This window comes from Canis lupus, chromosome 14 (assembly GCF_003254725.2).
Source record: "Canis lupus dingo isolate Sandy chromosome 14, ASM325472v2, whole genome shotgun sequence".
NCBI lineage: Eukaryota > Metazoa > Chordata > Mammalia > Carnivora > Canidae > Canis > Canis lupus.
In genome coordinates, this window is record NC_064256.1 from 42867408 (window position 1) to 42873701 (window position 6294).

A 6294-nucleotide genomic window follows, 5' to 3' on the forward strand; every position below is an offset into this window, starting at 1 on the left:
TGATGTCAGTTGAAGGCCATTTCCTGTCTATGGAGCGTGTGACAGACTCTAAAGGGGTCCCAAGGCACCAAGTAAGACCAAGTGACCAAGCCACAACATGGCCCTGAGTGCACTCCAGAACTAGGTGAATTCTGGATTATCTTTTCTGTGGCACCATCTATCCTTGATTCTCCCTCTGTCTGTAAGAATTACCAATGTTGGCTGGATTTCATGACTTTAAAAACAAACAATTTATTCTCCCTCCAGGGCCATAACCAGCAATTGGCCTTGTATTCAGTGATACACAGGCCAGTGTTTATCTATCTGATACCTTGTTTTATCTGTGGTTAAATTCTACTATGAAGATGACAAAGAAAGACGAATGTTCTGAATTCTAAAGACTTCATTGTGAAGGAATCAGTTCAAGAAAAGGCCAAGTCCTTGGGCAAAATGAACAAAAGTCTCTAAGCCCCAGGTTTGGAAAGCTTAGTTAAAAATGTGGAGTCCTGGCCCTCCTGCCTGAAAGTTCTCATTCAGTAGGTCTGGAGCAAGGTCCTGGAATCAGTGTTTTAATGAACAAACCAGAGGATTGAGTACAGGTAAAAGATTCAAGGAACACACATTGAGAAACAGTTTTAAGATATATCTCATCCAAGGGAGTTATAATTATTTACTTACTAGATGGAGGTTTTCTTCTTTATTATTTTTCTTCTCAACAGAGAAAAAAGATAGCACCTCTTTTCCCTAAATGCAGAGAGGGGACTACATGAACCTCCACAAAACAACTCATTTTTTGGGCATGTTTCAATGCAAAAAATAGGCCAAAGAGAAGAATCCTTAGCTGTGGAGAATTACAGAGGGCTGAGGTGGGGGAGGGGTGATTACCAAGGAATGCTAAAGATCCAAGAGAGGACGCCCTCATGCATACCCTTCATAAGGACAAGGAATGTGCTGGGCCCAATCAGCATGAAGGCCATAAATCTGAACTAAGCAGTCACACTAATTCAAAAGTCCTTTGGAATTTCCAGACAGTTCTGTTTTTATCGAGTGTACAAGTCAGCATATCTTTCAAAAGCTGCCTGAAAATGCTAACGCTCTGGCTGGCTGCCATAGTTGTCCAAGGTGACGTGTACCATGTGCAGGGGTGTCCTCATGGTTGTTTATGGGCAGGGCGCCATTTTGGTTGATCAGCACCTGAGCCAAACCAGTTGTTAAATATACTGAATGTCGTCCCTTACTGTGGCAGTGCCTCTTGGGCAAGTTGTGACCATGGAGGGTCACAAAGAGTGAAGGACATAAAGGGTGCCTTGAGAAAGGCAAGGTGATGGGAGGAGGAGGAGCAGGGAATGCAGTTAAAAATACTTAGCTCACTGTCCCCAGCTACCTAGGGTGGCAAGCTCTTTAGGAGAGTCAGGGGTGAAGAAGAGAAGGAGTGGCTCCTGGAGCCACTAAGCTGAGCCTGATTCAGAGAGCATGGTCTCAGCAGTGGTCACCTACAGTTATTGACTACTGGTATCTGCCAAGGGCTCTAGAGGTCTATGCATGTGGCATGCTCGTTAGCCGTGCTCTAGTTGACACAGAGCTACATTTTGAACTCTCCGGCTTTTTGCTGATGTCTCTCTTTAGAAACACATCCCAGCTTTTTCTTTGTCCTCATGAATATACATAGCCATCAACATGCTGCTCGAATAAGAGATTTATAGTAGTTTCAGCAGACTCTCTCAGAGGTATCTGGGCTAATGAGCAGTAAATGCCACTCAGCATATGTCTCTAAAAACTAGGAACAGGGAAATCCCTATAAGATGGCTTTCCCTGTGTAGTCACTTATTCTCCATGCAACAGATGTCCAACGCATCAGGTTCTCTCATGCTCTAGAACCAACTGTCACCCTCAAATCCTCTGGAGTGGATCATGACTGTGGTAGGATTTATGACATCTGTCACTGGGCTTCACACAGAAGACATGGTAGATTAATGTGAATTATGACTGGGAGTTCACCAGTCCTTGCAGCCATAACTGAGTGTTTTGGAAACATCTGCACCACTTGACAGTGCTGATGTTCCCAGGTGTGTCCAGCTGGATGGATAGGAAATGGTACTGAGAAGGTACTCATCTCACTTCCTTATCACACTCCACAGCCTGACTTTTGGCCATTTTTCTTAATAAAAGTCAAATATCCTTAAATATTAAATAATCTTGTTACAAGATTTCTAGAAGGTATGTTTTCATTTGAAAACACTGGTCTTTGATAATGCAACTAAAGTTTCTAACACCAAAGTTTTGTTTTACAGTTTGATCTCAAAGTTTTGAGCTTTGGGCTTTTTTTTTTTTTTTTTTTTGCGGGGAGCGGGGAAGGTTAGTGTGCTTATGGTACTAGGCTGTATTAGGATTCTCTAGAAAAACACAATCAATAGGATATATATATTATATATATGTGTGGGTATATATATGTGTGTATACATATGTATGTATATATATGAGCTTATTCTAAGAATTACCTCATGCAAATATGGAGGTGGAAAAGTCCCACAATCTGCTGTCTGCAAGCTGGAGAACCAAGAAAGACAGTGGTATAATTCAGTCCAAGTCTGAAAGCTCGAGAACCAGGAGCACTGATGCGCCAGGGCAGGAGAAGATGGATGTCCCAGCTCAAGCAAAGCCAACAAATCTTCCCTTCCTCTACTTTTTTGTCCAATTCAGTTCCTCAGTGGCTTGGAGGATGCCCACCTGCATGGTGAAGATAATCTTCTTTACTCAGTCTACTGATTCAAATGCTAAGTTCTTCTAGAAATACCCTCATAGACACATGGAGAAATAATGTTTTACTAGCTATCTGGGTATCCCTTAACTCAGTGAAGGTGACACGTAAAATTAACCATCATATGGGTTGAGAGCAAAGATCCTTAAAAATCAATATGAGAAATAATGGTATTCAGTTTTTTAAAAAGCAGTGAGTTGTTTGATTGCTAGTACTAATCATAGAAAAATGCCATTGAGGAATTGTGTGGGGGAATACAGAGAGGAAACAGCAGTAGGAAGGAGGAAGATAGTTTGGGCCATTTAACCTGTGTTCTCTTAATGATGCTAAGTGACAGGTCTGCTGGTCAAGTTAACAATGTAATGTAGAAGGTAAGGAGCCACATCTGATAAGCCACCACTTACCAGCAGTGTGACCTTGGATTAGTTTTGTAATCTCTCTAAGCCTCAGTTTTGTTGGCGGTGAAATGGGTATAATAATAGTTCCTACTTCATGGCATTCAATGAGAAGAGCCAATGGGAATATATGCCAGGTAACCTAGCACTGTATCTGGAACAAGGTAAGTGTTCGTTAAGTGCTAGCCATTATTAATGTCATTTATTATCAACACTAGGAAGTAGCAGTCCTTTCCTCAATTACTTACTTAAATGAGTAATTACGGCAACAACAATAGTAGCAAACACATGTCCCAGGCCCCTAACACACACTAAACTACAAAAACCATCCTATGAGGAAGGTGCTAGTGCTATTATCATTCCTGACTTATTATTGAGGAAACTGGTCAGAGAGAGATTAAGTATTTACCCTTTTGTGACTGGCTTATTTCACTTAGCATAATATTGCCTATGTTCATCCGTGGTGTTGCACATATTAGAATTCCATTCCTTTATAGGACTTTTAAAAAATTCATCCATCTGTTGGGGTGCCTGGATGGCTCAATCAGTAGAACATGCAACTCTTTATATCTAGGTCATGAGTTCAAGTCCCACATTGGGTGTAAAAATTACATAAAAAAATGAAATGAAATAAAATTCACTCATCTGTTAATGGACACTTGGCTTGTTTTCACTTTCTAGCTATTGAAAATAGTGCTGTTATGAATATGGGTATGCGAGTATCTATTTAGAGTCCCTGCATTTAATTCCTTTGGGTATATAACAGAGGTGGAATTGCTGGATCCTATGGTAATTCTATGTTTAACTTTTTGAGGAACCACAATACCATTGAGCATCTTAGCTGCACCACTTTGCATTCCCACCAGCAATATGCCACAGTTCTAATTTCTTCAAATCCTCATCAATGCTTATTTTCTTTCTCCTCCTCCTCCTTCTTTTCCTCTTCCTCCTCCTTCCTTTCTGGATAATAGCTATCTTAATGGCTGTGAGTTTTTTATATACTTTTTGAAAGCTGTGATAGCTAACTTTATGTGTCAACTTGACTAGGCCAAGGGGTGCCCAGGTTATCTGGTCAAATGTTATTCTCCATGTGCCTTTGCGGGATTTCTGGATGAAACTCTTCCCTCCTAACTGACTTTGAGGTGGGACATTGGTCTTTTGCTGCCTTTGGACTCAAATTGAAACATTGGCTCTCCTGGGTCATGAAGCCTTCTGGCTTTCAGACTGGAACTACACTATTAGCTCTTCTGGTTCTTAGGCCTTCAGACTTGGACTGGAATTACCACAAGCTCCCCTGAGTCTCTAGCTTGCCAAGTGCAGATCTTGGGGCTTTTCAACCTCCATAATCATCTGAGCCAATTTCTTTCCTTTTTTTTTTTTTTTTTTTTTTTTAGTATTTTATTTATTCATGAAAGACACAGAGAGAGAGAGAGCTAGAGACACAGGCAGAGGGAGAAGCAGGCTCCATGCAGGGAGCCCCACATGGGACTTAATCCCAGGTCTCCAGAATCAGGCCCCGGACTGAAGGCGGCGCTAAACCGCTGAGCCGCCCCGGCTGCCCCCACCCCCTTTTTTAAAAATATTTTATTGAGCCAATTTCTTATGATAAAATTTCTCAAGAGAGAGAGAGAAAGGTAGGAAGGAAGAAAGGAAGAAGGAAAGAAAAACACCTCTTAGTGGTTCTGTTTCTCTAGAGAACCCCTACTAATACAGAAGGAAAGAAAAAACAATAAAGTAAAATCTTGGACTCATGTACACGTAACCTTAAATAATCAAAACCAACACAGCGTTAGATTTGATCATGTAATCCAATGAGAGATAGGCACATCTGGATCCTGAGATTTCACTTTGCTGATGGTTAAAGTTTTAAACTGAGACCTCTAAATGCCAACTGGTTTGAACAAAACGTTTCTTCTTAGAATCTCTAAATATGGGCTATAGAAAACCGTAAAACAAGAAAGATCATAGTTAAAAACACCACAATGAAACATTAAGGAAAAGAAGAATGGGGAGCATCACGAGGGATGAGAAGAGACAAAATCTTGGGGCAAAGATGTTTATTGTTTTTTTAAGATTTTATTTATTCATGACAGAGACAGAGGCAGAGACACAGGCAGAGGGAGAAGCAGGCTCCATGCAGGGAGCCCGACATGGGACTGGATCCCAGGATTCCAGGATCACGCCCTGAGCCAAAGACAGACGCTCAACCGCTGAGCCACCCAGGCGTCTTGGCAAAGATGTTTAAATGAAACTTCGTCATATACACATTTCTAGGCCCCAGAGAAGAATCTTCCACGTATATATATTGACAACTCACTGAAAAAAGGAATTATGAGAGGTATATACACATTTGAAAAAAAAGTTCAACTTCATTAATGAAAGAAATGCAGATTAAAGTTAAGACTGAATCCCATTTTCAAATCATTGAAATAACAATGTTTCTTTAAACAACGTTAATTCTCACTGCTGGCCAGGATGTGGTGTACGTGCTCTATATTATACACCATTAGTAGGCAGATAAATGGATATAAACTTTCTGGACATTATTTGGCAATACATTTTAAGAGGTTTGAAAATGCTCATCCTTTTGACGCTATACTTTCATTCTTAGAGAAATATTTTTCTTAGGGAGACAAAGCTTTACATGAAAAGATGTTCACTGCATCATTACTTAGAACAATAAAAGAAAAGAAAAAAATTGCTACAAACAACTTAAATGTTCACCAAGGTAATGATTCAGTCGATAATGATGTATCTATGAAGTAATCCAAAAGGTAGTTATTAGAAATTGTGTTCATGAAGCATTTGTTAACATTGCAAAGACTTGTAATTAAATGAGAAAAAATCGGGATGCCTGGGTGGCTCAGCGGTTGAGTGTCTGCCTTCAGTTCAGAGCATGATCCTGGGGTCCTGGGATAGTCTCACATCAGGATGCTCGCAGTGAGCCTGCTTCTCCCTCTGCCTGTGTCTCTGCCTCTCTCTGTCTCTCTTGAATGAATAAATAAAACCTTTAAAAATAAATAAATAAATAAATGAGAAAAATCAGTAAGCTTGAATAGTTAGCAGAACCTAACCTGCCTAGGAGAGGCCTTAGAATGCCAGCCATTCCTGTTGTCCTCTTCCACAGGTCTCTTATCCAGTCAACTTTCCAGCTGACCACAG